Source organism: Dendrobates tinctorius, unplaced genomic scaffold (genome assembly GCF_039654945.1).
Source record: "Dendrobates tinctorius isolate UK_male_01 unplaced genomic scaffold, ASM3965494v1 ptg000058l, whole genome shotgun sequence".
NCBI classification, from domain to species: domain Eukaryota; kingdom Metazoa; phylum Chordata; class Amphibia; order Anura; family Dendrobatidae; genus Dendrobates; species Dendrobates tinctorius.
In genome coordinates this window covers 7,509,805-7,532,303 of record NW_027361726.1, presented here as the reverse complement: position 1 = coordinate 7,532,303, position 22,499 = coordinate 7,509,805, and positions in this window count along the sequence as shown.

Below are 22,499 nucleotides of genomic sequence, written 5' to 3'. Positions count from 1 at the left end.
CGATGCTGCCCAGTCCACCACCTGTTGTGAGTTAATTTTCCCCTTCATTACTGAGGCCTGAGGAACTCCCTCTTCTGGTAAAGAAAGGTAGTGAGCCTGATTATCAAATACCTGAGGCTGATGATGATGACTGGCTGAGTGGAGTTACTGACTGGATATAAGGCTGCCGACGCCCTTCTGCCCTGCGGGTGATTTCTCTGTGGGATCCTTGGAGACCAGTCTGAATTCCTGCTCCTCTAAAGCTAAGTTTGCTGCTCGGCCTTTTGCATTGGTGCTTGACTTTGTTTTGCTTTGTTTTTCTGGATTTCTGCCATTCCCTGCTGGGGTGTGCTGAATTCATTTAGCTCTGTCTTCTGAAAATACCTGAGTGCTGATTTAGTTTTTGAAGCCTAGCTGCTTCAGGGCCTTTTTCATATCAGCTTGTTGGCTTATGTCTTTGATAGGGTTTTGGCAGATTGCAGACAGCAGCCTTCCTGTCCTTTCCTATCTAGGTAGTTTTGGGCCCAGTCTTTGCTCAGTCTATCTTTCTGTCTGTGTTAGTGTTTTCATCTTGCTTCACCGTCATTATATGTTGGGGGCTGCCTATTGCTTTGGGGTCTGCTCTGGGGCAGTTTAGATTTCCCCTTTCTTTCTTTAGGCCTAGTTAATTCTCCGGCCGTGATCGAGGGGTCTAGGGCATCGTAGGAACCCCCCACGGCTACTGCTAGTTGTGTTGATAGGTTCAGGGGTCTGCAATCTGATAGTTGCCAACTTCTCTGGTTTTCTGGACTTAGCTTATATTTCTGTTTTTGCCTCCTACGGTGACTCAATCATAACAGAATCACCCGCCATACCGCAGATCCTAGGGTACTCAATAGCAGGAAAGAATTGTAAAAAAAAAAAAAATGTGTGTATATTTTTTCCTCTATATCTCTGAGGCCGTAGGGGGAATTTTTTTTTTCTTTCAATGGAGATAAAGCAATTGTTTGATCGTGTGGAGCAGCTCGCTGCAGAAGAGTGGGGAATTTCCGCCTACCTTGCTCATTCACATGCTGCTGAACCAAAGATTCCTACACCTGATGTATTTTTTGGGGATCGGTCTAAATTTTTGAATTTCAAAAATAATTGTAAATTATTTTTTGCCTTGAAGCCTAACTCGTCAGGGAGCTCCGCGCAGCAGGTTAAAATTGTCATCTCTTTGCTGCGTGGCGATCCCCAGGATTGGGCGTTTTCTTTGAAACCAGATGATCCTATTCTGACTAATGTGAACACATTTTTTCAGGCCTTGGGGTTGTTGTATGATGAACCTAATGCCATTGATCAGGCTGAAAAGACCCTGCTGGCATTGAACCAGGGTCGTGATTCTGCAGAATTGTACTGTCAAAAATTCCGAAAGTGGGCAGTACTTACTACCTGGAATGATAATGCCTTGGCTGCTCTCTTTCGGAAGGGGTTGTCAGAAGCCGTAAAAGATACTATGGTGGGATTTCCTGTTCCCTCTGGTCTTGACGATTCTCTGTCATTAGCCATTCAGGTTGATCGGCGTTTGCCCGAACGCAAAGCTGCACGAGAGGTGTTGCCACCTGTTGAACAAATGTCTGAACCTATGCAATGTGATAGAGTTTTTTCCAGAGAGCAGTGTCAGGAGTTCAGAAGGCGTAATAAGTTGTGTTTTTTCTGTGGAGATGCCTCGCATATTATTTCTGTCTGTCCTAAACGAAAGAAACGCTTTGCACACACGTTTTCTGTTGGGGGTGTTCAACCTAAGTTTCTTCTGGCTATTACTCTGATCTGCTCCCTGTCCACATTTTCCGCCAAGGCTTTTGTGGATTCGGGAGCAGCCCTAAACCTAATGGACTTGGATTTTGCTAAACGTTGTGGATTTCCGATGACACCTCTGCAGACGCCTATCCCTTTGAGGGGGATTGATGCTACTCCTTTGGCCAAAAATAAACCTCAGTTTTGGACCCAGGTGGTAATGCGGGTCGCCCCAGACCATCAAGAAAATTGCAGATTTTTGGTGCTGCATAATCTGCATGATACTATTGTTCTGGGGTTTCCCTGGTTACAAATTCATAATCCAGTTTTGGATTGGAAATCTGTGTCTGTGGTGAGTTGGGGTTGTCGGTGTGCCTTTAGTGAGGCTCCGGTGTTTTCCACCTCTCCTCAGTCGCATGATGTTCCTGATTATTTGGCGGACTTTTATGATGTATTTAGTGAGAATGAGGCTGCGTCTCTGCCTCCTCATAGGAGTTATGACTGTGCAATTGAACTGAGCCCGGGGTGTAAATTTCCCAAGGGTCGGCTCTTCAATTTATCTGTACCCGAGCACGAGGCTATGCGATCCTATATTAAGGAGGCGTTGGAGAAGGGTCATATTAGACCATCCTCGTCACCCTTAGGTGCCGGTTTTTTTTTTTGTAGCCAAAAAGGATGGATCATTAAGACCTTGTATTGATTATCGTGCCCTCAACAAAATTACTGTTAAATATCAGTATCCGTTACCCCTGATTTCTGATCTATTCTCCAGAGTTAAAGGTGCTTGCTGGTTTACCAAGCTTGACCTCAGGGGGGCGTATAATCTTATTCGCATTAAGCGTGGGGATGAATGGAAGACGGCGTTTAATACTCCGGAGGGACATTTTGAGTACCTGGTGATGCCTTTTGGGCTCACTAATGCCCCTTCTGTCTTCCAGTGCTTCATGAACGATATTTTCTGAGATTTTGTCGATAAATTTTTGATTATCTATCTGGATGATATTTTGATCTTCTCCAAGGATTGGGATTCTCATGTGCAACATATACGGACTGTGTTCCGGATCTTGAGGGAGAATTCCCTGTATGTCAAAGGATCTAAATGCCTTTTTGGAGTACAGAGGATTTCTTTTTTGGGATTTATTTTGTCCCCGTCAACTATTGAAATGGACCCGGCCAAGGTACAGGCCATTTATGATTGGGTTCAGCCCACTTCTTTGAAGACCCTCCAGAAGTTTTTGGGTTTTGCTAATTTTTATCGGAAATTTATAGCAAAATTTTCTAGTATTGCCAAGCCATTGACTGATTTGACTAAGAAGGGTGCTGATGTGTTAAATTGGTCTCCGGAGGCTGTTTCTTCCTTTCAGGAGCTGAAGCGAAGATTCACCTCTGCCCCGGTTTTGCGGCAACCTGATGTCTCACTTCCATTCCAGGTAGAGGTGGATGCTTCTGAGATTGGTGCAGGAGCTGTTTTGTCCCAAAAGGATCCTGTAACATCTAAAATGAATCCCTGTGCTTTCTTTTCCCGAAAGTTCTCTCCATCTGAACGTAACTATAATGTGGGGAATAGGGAACTGTTGGCCATGAAATGGGCATTTGAGGAGTGGAGACATTGGTTGGAGGGAGCTAAGCATCAAGTCGTGGTCCTCACTGACCACAAGAATTTGATTTACCTAGAGTCGGCTAAGCGCTTGAACCCTAGACAGGCTAGGTGGGCCTTGTTTTTTACACGTTTTGATTATGTGGTTTCTTTTCTTCCTGGAACGAAGAATGTCAAGGCAGACGCCCTCTCTAGGAGCTTCTTTGCTGATTCTCCTGTGGTGACCAAGCCTGCTACCATCTTAGGCGAAGGGGTAGTTCTTTCTGCCATCTCGCCCGATTTGAGACGTGCTCTGGAAGAGTTCCAGGAGGACAAACCTGAGCGTTGTCCCAGTGGAAAGTTGTATGTTCCTGACCAGTGGAAGAAGAGAGTGATGTCTGAAGTTCATTGCTCTGCTTTGGCTGGTCATCCAGGTATTTTTGGTACTAGAGATCTGGTGAGTCATTTTTTTTGGTGGCCCTCCTTGTCTCGTGATGTCAGGAATTTTGTGCAGTCCTGTGGGACGTGCTCCCGGTCTAAATCGTGTTCTCGCTCTAGTGGGTTGTTGATGCCTTTGCCTGTCCCCAAGAGGCCATGGACCCATATTTCAATGGATTTCATCTCTGATATGCCTGTCTCTCAAAGGATGACTGTTATTTGGGTGATTTGTGAAAGGTTCTCTAAGATGGTTCATCTTGTACCACTCCCTAAGTTGCCGTCTTCCTCTGAGTTGGTGCCCCTGTTTTTACAACAGGTGGTTCGTTTGCACGGGATTCCTGAGAACATTGTATCTGACAGAGGAGTCCAGTTTGTGTCTAGATTTTGGAGAACTTTCTGTTCCAGGCTGGGAATTCAGTTGTCCTTCTCCTCTGCTTTTCACCCTCAGACCAATGGGCAGACAGAGAGAACAAACCAGACCTTGGAGTCATATTTGAAATGTTTTATTTCTGCTGATCAGGATGATTGGGTTTCATTTTTGCCCTTGGCTGAATTTGCTTTAAATAATAGAGCTAGTTCTGCCACTTTGATGTCACCTTTTTTTTGTAACTTTGGGTTTCATCCTCGATTTTCTTCAGGGCAGGTGGAGCCCTCTGCCTGCCCAGGTGTTGACACTGTGGTGGAGAGAATGCACTAGATCTGGGACCAAGTGGTGGATAAGTTATCTCTCTCCCAGAAAAAGGCCCAGCGGTTTTCCAACCGACATAGGACCATTGGTCCCCAGTTTAAGGTTGGTGATATGGTGTGGTTATCATCAAAAAAATATTGCTATGAAGGTGGCTTCTCCTAAGTTTAAGCCTAGATTTATTGGACCTTACAAGATTGTGGAGATTATTAATCCGGTCTCTTTTCGTTTGGCTCTTCCTGTCACATTTAAAATCCATAATGTGTTCCATAAATCTTTGTTGAAGAGATTTGTTGAACCTGTTGTTCCGGGGGTGGCACCTCCAGACCCTGTATTGGTTGAAGGTAACATGGAATATGAGGTAGAGAAAGTACTGGATTCCCGTCTGGCTAGACGGAGACTCCAGTATTTGGTTAAGTGTAAGGGTTATGGTCAGGAGGATAATTCCTGGGTCTCTGCCTCTGATATTCATGCCAAAAGATTGGTGCGTGCCTTTCATCGGGCTCACCCTGATCGCCCTGGTGGCGTAGTTGAGGGTTCGGTGACCCCTCCTCAAGGGGGAGGTACTGTTGTGAGTTCATTTTCCCCTTCATTACTGAGGCCCGAGGAACTCCCTCTTCTGGTAAAGAAAGGTAGTGAGCCTGATTACCAAACACCTGAGGCTGATGATGATGACTGGCTGAGTGGAGTTACTGACTGGATATAAGGCTGCCGACGCCCTTCTGCCCTGCGACTGATTTCTCTGTGGGATCCTTGGAGACCAGTCTGAATTCCTGCTCCTCTAAAGCTAAGTTTGCTGCTCGGCCTTTTGCATTGGTGCTTGACTTTGTTTTGCTTTGTTTTTCTGGATTTCTGCCATTCCCTGCTGGGGTGTGCTGAATTCCTTTAGCTCTGTCTTCTGAAAATACCTGAGTGCTGATTTAGTTTTTGAAGCCTAGCTGCTTCAGGGCCTTTTTCATATCAGCTTGTTGGCTTATGTCTTTGATAGGGTTTTGGCAGATTGCAGACAGCAGCCTTCCTGTCCTTTCCTATCTAGGTAGTTTTGGGCCCCGTCTTTGCTCAGTTTATCTTTCTGTCTGTGTTAGTGTTTTCATCTTGCTTCACCGTCATTATATGTTGGGGGCTGCTTATTGCTTTGGGGTATGCTCTGGGGCAGTTTAGATTTCCCCTTTCTTTCTTTAGGCCTAGTTAATTCTCCGGCCGTGATCGAGGGGTCTAGGGCATTGTAGGAACCCCCCACGGCTACTGCTAGTTGTGTTGATAGGTTCAGGGGTCTGCAATCTGATAGTTGCCAACTTCTCTGGTTTTCTGGACTTAGCTTGTATTTCTGTTTTTGCCTCCTACGGTGACTCAATCATAACAACCACCCCTTCCCATTCCACCACCCCTGCCCTCTACAGTACTCTTAATGCGGCCCAGACCAGTACCATGCTAGATGACTGCTAAAGAGCCCAGCACTCCCACTCGGCCAAGAAAAGTAAGGTCCAAGAAAAAAAAAAAAAATTGGCATCAGGACCAAAACCAGGAGCCAAAAAAAAATCTGCCCTCCTTGAGCCCACCACCTGCACCCTCAGCTACCAATTTGTCACCACCTTCCCTTGTGTCTGTCTGTTCCTTCCAGTTTGTCTATTGATTCCCATGATTCCACTTTGTCATCTATCCCCAATGTCTCTACTGCCATCCCTGATCCAATCCTTCAATTGGTTGCCTCTTCCCCAGTAGACCCTTCCCCTTTAACCCCTTCCTCATCAACTACCACCCAATCCTCACAGCTGCACACCCCCAAGGTCCTCCCCATTTCACCCTCACGTAAACATCGAAGAAAAGACTAATTACCCCAACCTTAACCCTTTTTAAAAAAAAAAAAAAAAGATGAAATTAAAAGTTGTACAAGTGTTGAAAATAAAAGTTGTATTTTGTTAGCAATATATCTTGTGTTTTTTTTTTTTATCTTTATGCGCCGCCGCCACAAACACACTTGTTTTTTGAGGTAACATACAACACAAACACACTTTTTTAAGGGAAGGTAGTTTATATTTAAATCAGTAAACATTAGGGGTAAATTACTACATTACATGTTAACATCACAGGTACATTTAAACATAACAGGTATGAAATATTTGACCTTACAGGTACATAACAGGTACATTTAACTTAGTAGCTTAAATCATTTCGTCTTGCAATGCCACACATCCATTATCTGAAACAAAGTAAGCGGCAAACTTATCTCTCATCTGGGCAACTTCCACAGTGGTTCTCAGAGGGTGAAATTGATAATCATGCAATGTAACAGGTTCTTCAGGTTGTAAGCTTGGTCACTCTTTTAAAATTATGTAGTTGTGCAGAAGAACACATGCTTTCACAACCTCATCAATAGTGTCAATTTTTACATTAATGGATGTGCACAAAATGCACCATTTTGATACCAGCAATCCAAATGCACACTCCACGGTTCTTCGTGTCCTTGTCAGTCTGTAGTTGAAATTTTTTTTTGTGTGATTTAAGTTCTGACTTGAGTATGGTTTAATGAGGTTGGCAGACATTTGGAACACCTCATAACAACAACAAAAGGCATTGGTGGTCCATCATTGTAGGGCAGAGGTTGTGGTGGCGGAAAATTAAAATCATTCCCATGCAGATGTTGGCCATTGTCTGAGTTTTTGAACGTCTGTGAGTCATTGGCTCATTCGGATGAGGCAATGTTCACAGCAGCGAATTTACATTCGACATCCACAATAGCCATTAGAACAATGGAAAAATATTTTTTTTATAATTGAAGTACTCTGTTCCACTTCCAGCTGGTTTCAAAATCCTAATGTGTTTGCCATCCACAGCCCCCACACAGTTAGGAAAATTGCAAATTTCCTGGAATTTGGAAGCATTTTCAATCCAGAGTTCACTTGTGGGTTGGGGGAGGAATTCTTGCTGCAGAATGCCATCTAAAGCATGACAAGTGTCTACAATAATTCCAGAAAGGGTGGGTACTCCAACCCAGAATTGGAAATGTAACAAGAACAACGTCTCTCCAGTAGCCAGGAATCTGCGGAAAAGAAAATGAAAAACAAAAATCAGTACACTTCTTAGGATTAGGGATATTTGTGACAGGAGTTTCTTTTTCAACACTACGTACCTCATGGTGACCAAGAGATGTTCCTCAGCAGGAATTGCTCGACAGAGTTGTGCGTCCTGCCTGGAGATGGATCCTTGGACACGTAGCAGCAAGTAATGGAAACTCTGTTGCGACATCCTCGTGTAGTCAATAAACTTTTCCGGGTTTTGCTGCAGCTCGGTGTACAAAGAGTGGTAGGCTCCACGGCTCTCTCAGAGTTCAAGGAAGGGGTGTTGCCAATAGCAAAAACGTCTTCTCAGTCTCTTTATTCTTCTGTGTTCTTGACAAGCAAAAGCAAAGGCAGCAGCCAACTTCAATTGTAAATCCAGATCTTCTAGTATGCTGTCCAGGTCAAGATCCATCTTGCAGCTAGATACAGCAGCCAAAGACGAGGATTTCATCAGTGCAGTGTGTCTATGTAGGGTCGGTGGGCCGGGCTGGGGGGGTGGGGGGTGGTCCCTCTTCTTACCGCGCAGAGATGTAACAGAGACAAGATGGAGGCAGGTTCTGGGTGCAACAGGTCCATGTTTATTTTCACTCACTGTCCGCCTGACGGCCTCAGAAGCACACCGCACTTCCTTCACCTCACGGCCCTCCGTTTCCAGGGCCGCTTCCCACACACTGTACGTTACACTGGGGACGTGTATGCATACACCGTCCCCTCTTCACTCGTCGATGCTCCTGACAGGTCTGTCACTGTGGCCGCCTTAGGCCCGTAAACCAACAGCGCTTCTACTGTTCAGTCGTCGTGTCAAATACGGTGTCTTACACCCAGTGCCTCGTCCCTTCTGCGGTTCTTCCTGTCAGGACCACCCCCTGACGTTCTCTCTCCTCAGTCCCCCTGGTCTGGTTCTCCTCAGAGAGCACGAACTGTCGTAGTCCTCCTGTCACCTGAGCTCCGCCTGGGGACTGGAATCTTCTGGAACCCTCCCTCAGTATTTATATCTCTCCCAATCCCCTGTCACTGTAACTCCGCCCCCCAAGACCAACGGTTTCTTAAGCCCTAAGCTGATGTCAAGTCCTTTGCTCACACTCCTCCCTACCATCCAATGGTAAACCCAAGGTACTGCACATCCACTACACTTTCCTAGCTGTTTCCCCACTGTAGTAACTGACACCTGTCTAAACTGTGCAAACCTATCTTTCTCTATTCTGACACGTCCATCCGGTCACCTTCCCTACACTCCCCCTTCCTTTGTCTATTGTCATCCTCGACAATTCGTAATCCCTGCCTTCGTCGTTCTGAAGCTTCACCTAAACTCTGTTGTCGGATCAGCTGTTGGGCCAAACCCACTTCCTGCGGGGGCCGAACCATACTGGGAGCACCATGCTCTGAGCAGCCTACTGCTACTCACCAGTGCGCACGCCACATGACAACGTCTTTCAAATTGGGCTAGGTACACCCATATTCTCTCTATGGCGTGTACCTTCCCCTACTCTCCCTTTCTGTCACCTTCCACTATCCGGTACGCCATGATCGAGGCCTCACACCTACCAGATCATTGTCGGCGCCCGCCTTCTTTCTTCCGGGGTGTCCGTGGTGTCGGGGACCTGACCTAGGATGGCTGTCTTTCTCACGTCTTCCATCTCTTTTACCTTTCTTTCAGTTATATATCATGGTCGACGTCCCGGTCTCCCAGACCTCCTCCACATCCAGACCCCTTTCGGATCTCACTTTCCTTTGGTCCCTTAGACCTTCCCTTACCCAGACCTGTTGCATTTACTTTTGCATATTATACAACTTTATAATAGCAATAGTACCCCTTTTTCTATTTTTTTTTTTCATTTACCATTTTTTTCTTTTTAACCAACAAAACAAACAAAAAAATATATATAACAGGCTTTCTCCCCCTTCCTTTAACATTGGCACTTTTCTTTTTGCATCCCCGCTATGTCAGGCAAACCAATTTCAACACTTATAACAAGAAAAAACAATTTTCCTTTAACCTGGACGCAAACTGTCCCAATTACACCGTTATGCAGATAGCGAATTCCCAACAGTTCAAGCCATCTCCTGGTGGCTAGTAGCAAGGGACCCCACAACCGTGGATCTCCCAGGATGCAAGAGGTGTCCCTTTCTGCAAGTTGGTATAAATGAGCCGTCCCGGGGATCGTGCAACTGCCATGCCAGCCTCTCCCCTCTCATGGAGCAGGTTCCAGACTTCCTGCTCCCTGGCCCTCTTCTTTATAACTCCTGCGACCCAAACAGAGGGTCCGGTACGAGCCCTGGAGTCCAGTGGGCGGGACTTAACCGAGGATGACGGCGGGGCAGAGGCGGCAGATGTCAGCGGCCCAGCAGCCGCTGGGACCGGGTGGCGGGCAGGGACAGCCGGATTTCTCACAGATTGGGCCACAGGGCCTGACACATAGGCCGCAGCCGGCTCCAACGCCGGCACAGCCGCAGGATAGGCTGCACCCGGAGTTCCAGATGGAGCCGGAGTAGCTGCCGATTCCGGGAATGAGGCCACTACCGGCAGGGGACACGCAGCAGCGCCTTTTGTAGACAGTCTCCGCACCGGCGACACCAGACGTGGCGCCACCGGGCATGATGAATCAGGAACGGGAACGGAGGCCCTGCTCAGCATAAACAGTAAGGGCCTCCTCGGCCAGACTTTCGGATACACAGGGGGCCGCGTGCTGCGGCTGAGTAGCGGGGGCTTCTTGCGGAGCCGAGCCGGGGGAACTCTCACCTTCCCCAATGTTGCGGCCTCCGTCACATCTTTCCGCGGCTTCTCCCGCAGTCTCTGTTCTTCACCCTGCCGTCCGGCGGGGCTGGCCTCCAGGCTCAGGGGCCCCGTGGGGAGGCTTCCCGTTGATGTCTTTGGCGGCCGCTCCTGTAGGGTCCGCAACCGTTCTTCTTCTCCGCCTGAGATCTGGAAGACTGTCCATGACTCCCAGCGGGACTTGATCTCCCGACGCCATCGCCACTCCAGGCGCCTGAGGCCTCCTGGCACATATCGTTTTCCCCAGGGGTACGTTGGAGGGGCCCCAGTCCATCCAGAACCATGGCAAACACCCGGACCTCTCCTACGTTGGAGTAATACCGCCATCTTGGGCAGAATCAGCTGCTGCCTTGGATCCTCTGCAGCAACGCAGATCCGCCACAGCGTCCCAATTTGTAATCCACAGGTCAGTAATTGGTAGTCCACAGGTGTTTATAATCCAAAATAGAGCAGCCCAAGCTTTTTCTCAGTCCTTCAGACGCAGGCCTGCCGCAGAAGATAGCGTATTAGTGGCGGCGATCCTGCCGACTACACCAAATGTAGGGACGGTGGGCCGGGCTGGGGGGGTGGTCCCTCTTCTTACCGCGCAGATATGTAACAGAGACAAGATGGAGGCAGGTTCTGGGTGCAACAGGTCCAAGTTTATTTTCACTCGCCGTCCGCCTGACGGCCTCAGAAGCACACCGCACTTCCTTCACCTCACGGCCCTCCGTTTCAAGGGCCGCTTCCCACACACTGTACGTTACACTGGGGACGTGTATGCATACACCGTCCACTGTTCACTCGTCGTCGCTCCTGACAGGTCGGTCACTGTGGCCGCCTTAGGCCCGTAAACCAACAGCGCTTCTACTGTTCAGTCGTCATGTCAAATTACGGTGTCTTACACCCAGTGCCTCGTCCCTTCTGCGGTTCTTCCTGTCAGGACCACCCCCCTGATGTTCTCTTTCCTCAGTCCCCCTGGTGTGGTTCTCCTCAGAGAGCACGAACTGTCGTAGTCCTCCTGTCACCTGAGCTCCCCCTGGGGACTGGAATCTTCTGGAACCCTCCCTCAGTATTTATCTCTCCCGGTCCCCTGTCACTGTAACTCCGCCCCCCATGACCAACGGTTTCTAATGCCCTAAGCTGATGTCAAGTCCTTTGCTCACACTCCTCCCTGCCATCTAATGGTCAACCCAAGGTACTGCACATCCACTACACTTTCCTAGCTGTTTCCCCACTGTAGTAACTGACACCTGTCTTAACTGTGCAAACCTATCTTTCTCTATTCTGACACGTCCGTCCGTCAGGTCACCTTCCCTACATCTATATAAAATTATATTATATATGTGGAAATTCCATGACACACGCCTACTGGATGTCTGATGTCAAGGAAAAGCTACTGGAAAAATTGGAAATTTCTAACGCATGCGCATAAAAAATGCAAACGCATGCAAAAATGCATACATGCATGTAAACGCTGCATTTTTTGCCATCATGCTTAAGATGATGCGAATAAAAAATGCTGCGTAAACATGCATTTCCATATGTTTTTTCATGCATTTGAGAATGTGGATGATACGCTGCGGATTCAAACGCAAATGTGAACCTAGCCTAATCTAGAAGTGTACACTATCTTTACAGTACCTTGGATGTTTATAGCTCATTGGGGCAACACTAAAGATTCAGTACAAAAATGACATTATAGCAAATAAGCATTATAATTTGCACATCAAAATAAACACAATCTCGTTTGTAAGTGCAAAGGTTTATCCTTTCAAGATAATTCATTATTAAAGAGTCATCTGCTCATTTCTGGCAGAAGGGTAATGAAGAGATAGATTTTATCTACAAAAGTTTGCAATATTGTGTGAACAAATAAGGGACTTTGATATGGAGGACTGGTTTATTGGCAAGACTAGCAGACATGAGGTATTCTTTACCTGGTATACAGAGTGCAAACAGGGAAAGTTAAACATATGGCAGCCAGCCATTCTAGGAAAACATCCAGCAAAATGAGAGAGATTAAATATGTGTTTCTTATCAAGTAATCAGACACATCAACTCTATATGTGTAGATCCAGCTCACTGTGACATGCAGAAATAGTGCTAACTGCTGTTGCTTCAAAAGCATCCAGCAACTAGAGGGGTTAACACAGTCACAGGAGACAGGGAGTAGTTAGCAGAGCCCCTGGGGGATTATGGGAAACTTGTTTACATTCTGGCAGCAGCCAAAAGGGATGAGTGGTGTATGATCTGTCTCTAAAATACCTTCAGGCAAGTGAGCCATAGGGACACAGGATTCCATTACAGATTGGAGCTGGGCTTATCCCTATACTGCTTCTGGAGAAAGTCTATCAGGAGCAGGAAGATAAGTACAATAAGAAGTTATGTTACAGGGATAATCTCCCTCAGCAAACCCTCCCCCCCTCCTCCATCTCACTGTGCTAGAAGAAATGCTGTGTACTGCTGTGCCTTTGTAGAGTATTGATCTGTGCTGAACTGTGCTAACAAAAGAGACTGTTTGTCAATGTGCCTCTAAGAAGCAGCTGTACTGTGATAAAACCTGCGCTTAAGAGACTTGAATTGTACTTAATGTGCTGTGACATTAAACTACACTGTTCATGTTCATGAGGACTCTATTGTTGTATCTGTGTGAGCAAGTGAATCCATCTTGTGCCTGAAGAAGCTGCAGTACATTGTCACCCTGAGTAACAGTTCCCCCAGAGTTCCAAAGAATTCATGAGACCTGTTCCACCCCTATCTGAATCTAGCGGCGTGCACGCAACATTGGTGGCCCATACGGGGAACTCAGAGCGGGAATTAGCATGTAGAGGGAAAAGAGGCAAAGTAACTGGAAAATACAGCAGCACATCACCTCAAATCAACTCTGCTACACCAGTTAAAGGAGACCAGCCCCAAAACAGCACAGCACCTCAACTCTGCTTCACCAGTTAAAAGATCAGCACAGTACCTCAATTTGGACCACGACACCAATCGGACCAAAACTGGACCTTGACCGACACTGGGCGAGTATAATATAACTTTTTTTCTTATCTTTCAGGTTACATCGGAGGCTTATCTACAGCATTACAGAGGAGGATCTCATATCCTTGGCTACTCGCATCGATCTGCGGTTTTTGGAACGCGCTCGAGAGTCGGCTAGGGAGAAAAAGCCCTTTAGGCTGTATCAAGCTCCCATTCCACGCTCCTCTGCACCTTCTACTAGCATCGCCCCCGAGCCCATGCAGATAGATCATATCAGGCTTTCCGAGCAGCGGCGCAGGGAGAGGATGACGAATGGTCTCTATCTGTACTGCGGTGGAGCCAACCACTTTGTGCGCACCTGTCCTAAGAAACACCTCCACCTAGGTCAGGTAAGAGAGGTCTCCCTAGGTGATCATAAGTCCTCTCTACCCCTTACCGTTTCAACTTTAATTATTGAAGGCCGGGAGCGTAGATCTGTGGAGGCGTATGTGGACTCGGGTGCGGCTGGTAATTTCATTCGGCAAGAAGAGGTTGATAAACTCCAGATCCCAGTGGTTTCCTAAAAGACCCATGTGCAATCACCTCCATTGATGGCAAACCTCTTCCCAAGCTCATCACCATGGTTACTGCCGAAGTAGATCTACAAATTGGAGCGCTTCATCTCAAGAAAATTGCCTTTTATGTCCTGCCTCAATTGTCCCATGCTGTCCTCCTAGGATTATCCTGGCTCAGGCTGCACGAGCCAGTTGTCGACTGGCGCTCTGGGGAGATTCTGCGTTGGGGTCACTCCTGCCATGAACGCTGTCTGCGGCCCATCGTCCATCCTTGTTCTCTGCCTAAGCCAGTCGATCATCCGGGCCTTCCCGCACCGTATCACGCGTACGCCGATGATTTTAGCAAAAAGGAAGCTGGTTCTCTGCCTCTGCATCGTGCCTATGACTGCCCTATCGATCTGGTCCCCGGAGCCACCACTCCCAGAGGGAGAACGTATCCTCTATCTCCAGCAGAGACCACGGCGATGTCTGAACTTGGCCAAGGGGTTCATTCGGAAATCATCATCCCCAGCAGGCACGGGCTTTTTCTTTGTTCGGAAGAAAGACAGATCACTTCGACCTTATATTGACTACCGGGGCTTGAACAATATCAACATTAAGAATCGATATCCGCTTCCGCTTATCCCTGAACTCTTCGACCGGCTGAGAGGGGCCCGGATCTTCACGAAGTTAGATCTGCGGGGAGCTTATAATTTAATCTGGATCCGCGCAGGGGACGAGTGGAAGACTGCCTTCAATACCCGTGATGGTCATTATGAATAGTCATACCGTTTGGTCTCTGCAATGCTCCGGCTGTGTTTCAGGAATTAGTTAATGAGGTGTTTCGGGATCTACTGTATTCCTGCGTGGTGGTGTACTGGTGTACTTAGATGATATTCTCATCTTTTCGCCAGATCTATCCTCTCATCGGAGAAGCGTACGCATGGTCCTGCATCGTCTTCAGGAGAATCATCTCTACACCAAAATTAAAAAATGCCTTTTTGAGCAAACCTCATTACCCTTCTTGGGGTATATTATCACAGATTCCGGTCTGAAGATGGATCCCGAGAAGCTCTCTGCGGTGCTCAAGTGGCCCCGTCCTGTTGGTATAAAAGCCATCCAGCGTTTCCTCGGATTCGCTAATTATTACCGTCAGTTTGTGCCTCATTTTTCCACAGTGACCAAGCCTCTCGCGGCACTGACCCGTAAAGGAACTAAGTCCAACAGCTGGTCATCCGAAGCTGAAGACGCCTTCCTTGCCCTGAAACGCTCTTTTGCATCAGCACCGATCTTACATCGCCTGGTGGTCAAGTAGGCCTTTTGTCCTAGAGGTGGATGCCTCCTCCACCGGAGCCGGGGCGGTCCTGTCCCAGCAGGTTCCATCAGGACGGCTGGTTCCCTGCGGGTTTTTTTCTAAATCCTTTTCGTCTGCAGAGTGCAATTACTCCATTGGAGACCGGGAGTTGCTGGCCATTATGATGGCTCTGGAAGAATGGCGGTACCAGCTTGAAGGGGCAATGCACCCCTTTACTATCTTCACGGACCACAAGAATTTGGCCTATCTGCAATCCGCTCAGAGACTCAATTCCAGACAAGCCAGATGGGCCCTGTATTTTTCTCGTTTTGATTTCAAGCTTCACTTCCGTCCTGGCAATAAGAACATCAAAGCGGATGCACTCTCCAGGTCTTTGCAGTCGCCTGAAGGGGATGAGGGTCCATCATATATTATCAAGCCTGCCAAAGTTATCACCGTGGCTCCTGTGAATTTCTCTACTCCTCCACCAGGCAAAACCTTCGTTCCTCTGAACAAACGCTCGGATGTTCTGTGCTGGGGAATTCCTCCAAGGTTGCTGGGCACGCTGGGACCAAGAAGACCCTCTTGCTTCTCTCCCATTACTACTGGTGGCCCTCCCTTCGCCAAGACGTGATGGACTATGTAGCCTCTTGCACGATCTGTGCTCAGAACAAGGTTCCGCGGACTGTACCTTCCGGTCTTCTTCACCCTTTACATGTTCTGGAGGCTCCTTGGCGGCAAATCACAATGGATTTCGTAACAGACTTGACCTGTTCAGCTGGATGCACTACCATCTTGGTTGTAGCAGATCTCTTCTCCAAGATGGCATATTTCATCCCCTTGCCCTGATTGCCGTCAGCTCCGAGGTTGGCCGAGATCTTCCTCCACCAGATCTTCAGGCTACATGGCCTTCCTTAACGGATTGTGGGGCCCAGTTTACCTCTCGATTCTGGAGGGCTCTCTGTCGGCTTATGGGCACATCTCTCGACTTCTCCGCTTATCATCCACAGACCAATGGACAAGTGGAACGGATTAATCAGGTTCTGACAACCTACCTGCGTCATTTTTCCAACGCCCATCAGGACAGTTGGGTATCACTCCTACCTTGGGCAGAATTTGCCCATAATAATCATCCCAGTGAATCAACCGCCAAATCGCCATTCTTTGTGGTCTCTGGTCAGAACCCTGGTGTTCCGCTGCCCTTTTCCATATTATCTGGAGTTCCCGCAGCAGATACTTTCGCCTTGAAATTTTCACAAGTCTGGATGGAGACCAGGGAAGCGCTCGTGAAGGCCAGTGCCAAAATTAAGAAACATGCGGACAAGAGACGGAAGGACCTTCCTCCGTACCATCCTGGCGACAAAGTCTGGCTTTCGACCAAGCATATCCGCCTGAAAGTCCCTTCCTACAAGTTAAGTCCCCGATACATCGGACCTTTCGAAATGCTTGGGCGCATCAATGAGGTGGCTTATAAGCTGAGGTTGCCGGCTTCACTCCGAGTCCCTAACGCCTTTCATGTCTCACTCCTGAAACTTGTGGTTCTGAATCGGTTTCAACCTGCTCCCATTGCTCCTCCTTCATCTATTGGGTCGGATGACATCTTTGAAGTAAAGGACATTTTGGCCATGAAAAGAGTTAGGGGAAAGACTCTTTCTTATCGATTGGAAGGGATTTGGTCCCGAGGACATGTCCTGGGAGCTTCGAGAGAATGTTAATGTCCCTCTTATACTGAAAAATTTTTTTGGCCAATCTCAGAAGGGGGGGGACGTAAGGAGGGGGGGGTACTGTGACATCAGCTTTTGTGCCCGCCGATGCCTCATCAGCGGCGGCACCTACCGCCGCCTCCTCTCACCTGCGCTCCTCCATCAGCGCGTCCTCGCTCCCGGCCTCCCGCTCTGCTGCAGACCTGCGTGCCGTCCTTAGGCCGTGGGTGTGTGCCCGTCTGTTCTCTTCATCTGGCGGTGGGCATCGCTGATGGACGGGGCTTGCGACCTACTTCCTGGCAATAAGGTATTTCAGGCATCCTCCCTATGGGGAAGACGCCTGATGATTGTGTGGTATGCCCGCGCTGTTCTGGCCGCTATAGTTCCACTATAGTTCACCTGCCTTGAGTTTCTCTCGGTTCCTCCTTGCTTAGTCTTTGTCCCCGTCCTGTTGCCGTTCCCCCTGTCTGCACTCCTTCGCCTCGTCCTGTCCATTCACCCCACTCAGTGTCTCCCTGCCTATCATCTGGTATACTTTCCCCTGGTCCGTCTCCTTCCTTCCTGGGTCTCCTGTCCTCTGCTCGTTCGTTGCTATATCTTCCCCGGGGGCTTCCATGTCTGCACTCTGTCGCCTCCTGTGGCACTCTCCTGCTGCCCCTACTGGTTATTGTTGCCTGGTTCCCTCCTCATCCGATACCCCCGTTCCGGTACGCTAGTCTCTGTTCGGTGTCCCTGACCTTCCTCTGGCCTTGCTAGTCCCCGCGCTGTTCTGGCCGCTATAGTTCCACTATAGTTCACCTGCCTTGAGTTTCTCTTGGTTCCTCCTTGCTTAGTCTTTGTCCCTGTCCTGTTGCCGTTCCCCCTGTCTGCACTCCTTCGCCTCGTCCTGTCCATTCACCCCACTCAGTGTCTCCCTGCCTATCATCTGGTATACTTTCCCCTGGTCCGTCTCCTTCCTTCCTGGGTCTCCTGTCCTCTGCTCGTTCGTTGCTATATCTTCCCCGGGGGCTTCCACGTCTGCACTCCGTCGCCTCCTGTGGCACTCTCCTGCTGCCCCTACTGGTTATTGCTGCCTGGTTCCCTCCTCATCCGATACCCCTGTTCCGGTACGCTAGTCTCTGTTCGGTGTCCCTGACCTTCCTCTGGCCTTGCTTGTCCTCCGAGCCGTCCCTCTTGGTACCGGCTGTCGCGGTTCTGACCTCTGCGGTCCTGCCCCTAACGATCCCTGTATAGAGGTCGGTCATCACCTGGCGCGCTCGGCCCAGGGGCTCCAGATCCACAACCCAGAGGGTCCACTCTTGGACGTTGTCTGCTCCTGAACATCACAGTAGGTGTAGGGAGGTGGACTGACCCATTGACCTGTCTGAAGAGGAACAGTGAATGTAAGATGGGCAGTAAATATACTGAATACGTGAATTTGCATATACGTATGGGGAAACAGCTAGAATTAGGAATAGATGGTGTAGCATCAGGTTTTGGCCACTAGGGGGAGACAAAGAATAGCAGGAAAAGGAGACGGTGCAGTACTGAGGTTTGGCCACTAGAGGGAGATGAAAGAAAGCAGGGAAAGGACTTAAGAGCAGCTAATGCTTAAGAAACCGCAAAGTCATGGTGGGCGGAGTTACGGGGACTCGGGAGGGGAATTCCCAGGCAGGGCAATAAAAAGAGAGAGAGAGAGCCCCAGGGGGGTTCCAGTACAGGAGGAGTTCAGCGCAGCTTAGCTCAGGAGGAGACTGAAGGAGAGACAGTCAGGGGATGGCCCTGACAGGATAGCCGCTGGACAGAGGATGCCTTGGGTACCAGACAGATGGACTAAGGCAGCCACAGTAAAAGAACCACAAGGGACGTCACTTTAGGGGAAAGCAGGAGGTGAAAGGTATCCGGGCCGGTGCGTAGGAGCTGTCGTGGTACTGAGGTTGTCGAGAGGACAGCCAATAAAGAGGACCTGTTTGAATGCATGTGGACTTCTGTCTCCAGTCTGTTCGTGGCCGAAAGGGACCATCCCCCAGTTGGCCCACGTACCTACATAGGGGCGGAGGAGAAGTATGATGCTGGGCTAGTCCAGAAGAAGTTCTTGAGATCGTTGGGAATGGGCTTAATTAGGAAAGATATTAAGTTACAGCTGAAACAGTACCTAGAAGATCCTGGCATTTTGGACCAAGTCCTAATTGAAAAAAAAATGAATGAGGCAGCTAGTTTGGAGTCAGAGAGTGAACAGAAGTTAAAGAAGGGCTCTGCTTCTAAAACCACCAGAATGAGTCAGCTGAAGTTGGAGACCCCCGGTTGCCAGTCCAAAGATCATGATGAAGACCCTCCAGTACTACCACTGAGAGTGGATCCTAGACCACCAACAAAAGGGATGTGACAGTCAGAGCTGACTGGGAAGATGTTATAGGAGAACTGCGAGCTGAGCTGATGTAGGTGAAAAGGTTGATTCATTCCAGGCCAGACTCTCAGACCCAGGAGTGGGTTCCAAAACAGAAGATACCCGGCTTGTGAGGAGTGCCATTCATCAAATCAGAGTGTGGTATGTGTCCACTGTTTCAGATGTGGTGAGGAAGGACATTATGCCAAGGAATGCCAATGGTCACGATCATTTGGGTTAAAAGACAGGAGGTTGCCAGTGTGGGGCGACTGGTAACTGCGACACAGAGGAGGCCCCAGAAGCAAGTCTAAATCCCACCAACCTCCAGAAGGGTGCATGAGGTAAAACAGCTACATCAGCACTATCCCCAAGTGTGTTCCCATCTACAACAGCTGCAAGAGACACAGGGGCTTCAGTTACTTAATGCCCAGTGCGGAGGTCTAACGTCATACTCCTGGGAGGAGGATTCCTAGGTCAGTAAAGATAGCCTCATCAGCCTAATCGGTGAAAGGTGCTATGTACAGTGCCAGCTAGATGGACTCCTGCTAAAAGCACTGTGGGACACAGAAGCCCAAGCGAGTCTTTTAAGTGAAGAATGGAGAAGACGCCACCTGCCAAATACCTGCCTTTGGGTACTAAAGGAACTCTTAGGACCAGTGGAACTCCACGGCAAAGCCGTCAACCAGACCGAACTTCCTTTCATAGGCTAGGTGGAAGTGACTTTCCAACTCAAGGCCATGAAGAACTGCAACACCATCAAGCTTTTGGTACCTTTTCTCATGACCAGTGATCAGAACGTGGCAGAGGATCCTATCCTGGGTTATATTATAATCAGTGAGGTCATCACAAAACACTAGTCAGGGACACAAATGCAAATGGTGGATGCAAATGCCACATCGTTCGCCTAACCCAACGCTGTGGCAGAAGACGTGATTCAAAGAGTAAAGAAAGCACAGAATACAATGACCTGAAAAAAGTCAAGGTAGGTCTGCACCCAACCATTATCCCTGCAAACCAAATGGTGGGAGTGAGGTGTGGAGTCCGGATGGAACCCGGGAAGAAAGGTCCAGAAGAGGCTGTTCGTGCCAAAAGACTCCTCTGAACTTCCAGAAGGCCTAGTTTAAAGCAGGACTGTGCTTACAATTCCTACTGGTGCGTTTTCCCAAGTGACAGTGATGATGATGAATACCATGAAACATGAAAATAGACTGGATCCAAAGACTGTTAGGTCACATCAAAACCATCAAAGCAGTATATCCAGCCCGTGTGAGACCTGCCCAGTGGTCTACCGTGAATTCAATCCCCTCACCAAGGAACAGGAGTTGCTCAGGGGAGAAAATTGCATGACCCGCCTCGGGATCCTGGGATCCCCCGGTGCCCCTGGAACACTTGTGTGCTGAAGATCTAGCGGTGGCAAAACAGATGCTGAGAGAAGAGTGTCATGCATTCTCTAAAGATGACTCTGATATAGGCTGTATTCCGTCGTTGCAGTTGAAACTTAATTTGAAAGACACGACCCCAGTAACAGTAGGTTACATGTCGGTGCCAAAACCATTACACCATGAAGTGAAAGAATATTTACAAAATCTAATCAACAGAGGTTGGGTCCAAAGGTTGAAGTAGTCTTATTCTTCTTCTATTGTCTGTGTTAGGAAGAAGGACGGAACATTGAGACAAAACTGTGATAACTGGGAACTAAACCGAAAGTCAGTACCTGATTGACACCCGATGCCAAAGATCCAAGATACGCTGGATAGCCTATCAGGAAGTACCTGGTTCTCTGTCCTCGATCAGGGTAAGGCATATCACCATGGGTTTGTCGAGGAGTCCAGTAGACCCTTGACAGCATTCATCACACCATGGGGATTATATGGGGGGGGTCAGCATATCATTTGGGCTCAGTTCAGCTCCAGCAGAATTCCAGAGCAGCATGGAGACATGTTTAGAAGGATTGAGGGAAGATATCCGTCAGCCGTACTTGGATGACAATGTGATACACAGCAAAACCTTCCGCAAGCATGTTGTGCATGCGAGGAGCGTACTTCAGCGGTATCAACAACATGGAGTTAAGTTGACCCCAAAGAAGTGTGAACTGTTCAAAAGGAAAGTCTGATTTCTAGGGAAAATTGTGTTCGGAGAAGGATATACCATGGATCCAGCAGAATTCGCTCCGGTACTGGCCTTAAAAGATAAGTGGCATTCTACTGTCGGTGAGGTGAGGCATATCATAGGATTCCTCTCCTGCTATCGTACTTATATACGGAACTTTTCCAGGATTGCTGCTCCATTATATCTCCTTTTGGGGGGGGCAACAGAGTCAACAACACCCATGGAAAAAAATAAGAATGCGGGCAGGACAGGACTTAAAAGAAACACCTTTTCATCACAGCAGCCCATTGACTGGACATCAGGCCACTAGGAGGTATTGGAACAACTAGTGGATTACCTGGTAAAACCACCCATATTGGGATATCCTGATTTCAACTTACCATTTGTTCTTCATTGTGATGCTTCTCAAGTTGGAATGGGAGCTGCCCTGTATCAGCATCAAGATGGGAAATTGAGAGTCATTGGTTACGGCTCCAGAATATTGATAACCGACGAGAGAAATTACCATCTACATTTTGGAAAATTGGAGTTCCTGGCATTGAAATGGGCTCTCTGAACGATTTAGAGATTATCTCTATTACAGCAAAGAGTTTGAGGTTTACACGGACAATAACCCCTTGACCTATGTTCTCACTACAGCCAAACTGAATGCAACTGGTCAGAGATGGGTAGCTGAACTAGCGGACTTTAATTTCAGTATTAAGTACAGGCCAGGGAAATGCAATGCGGATGCTGACGGATTGTCGAGAATGCCACTAGAGCCTGAGGAGTTCATGCAAGAATGCTCAGAGGAAGTCTGTCTGGAAGCTATTGAGAGCACTACCCAAGCAGTTCAAACTCATCAAGAGGAAGATCCACCATTGTGGTGTCCGTTGATGGTGGAAACCACCGTAAAAGCGGAAAAATGAGATCACCCCCTGTCCATTCAACAACTACTAAAAGGAACAGTCCATAGAGCACAATAGGAAGATCAGATAATTGGCAAAGTACTTCCTTATGTGGACCAAAATCGTTTTCCAAGTAAACGAGAGAGAGATAATGAGTCACCAGCAGCATCGGTTTTAGTTAAAGAATGGACAAAGCGCTACCTCAGTGAACATAGTATCCTGTATCATAAAGGAGGACAAAAACAGCAGTTGGTGATACCCAGAGTGTACCGTACGTTGGTATTCAAAGAACTCCATGAAAACATAGGACACCTGGGAGTAGAAAGAACAACAAACTTGATCCATGAATGTTTCTTCTAGCCATACTTGCAGAGAG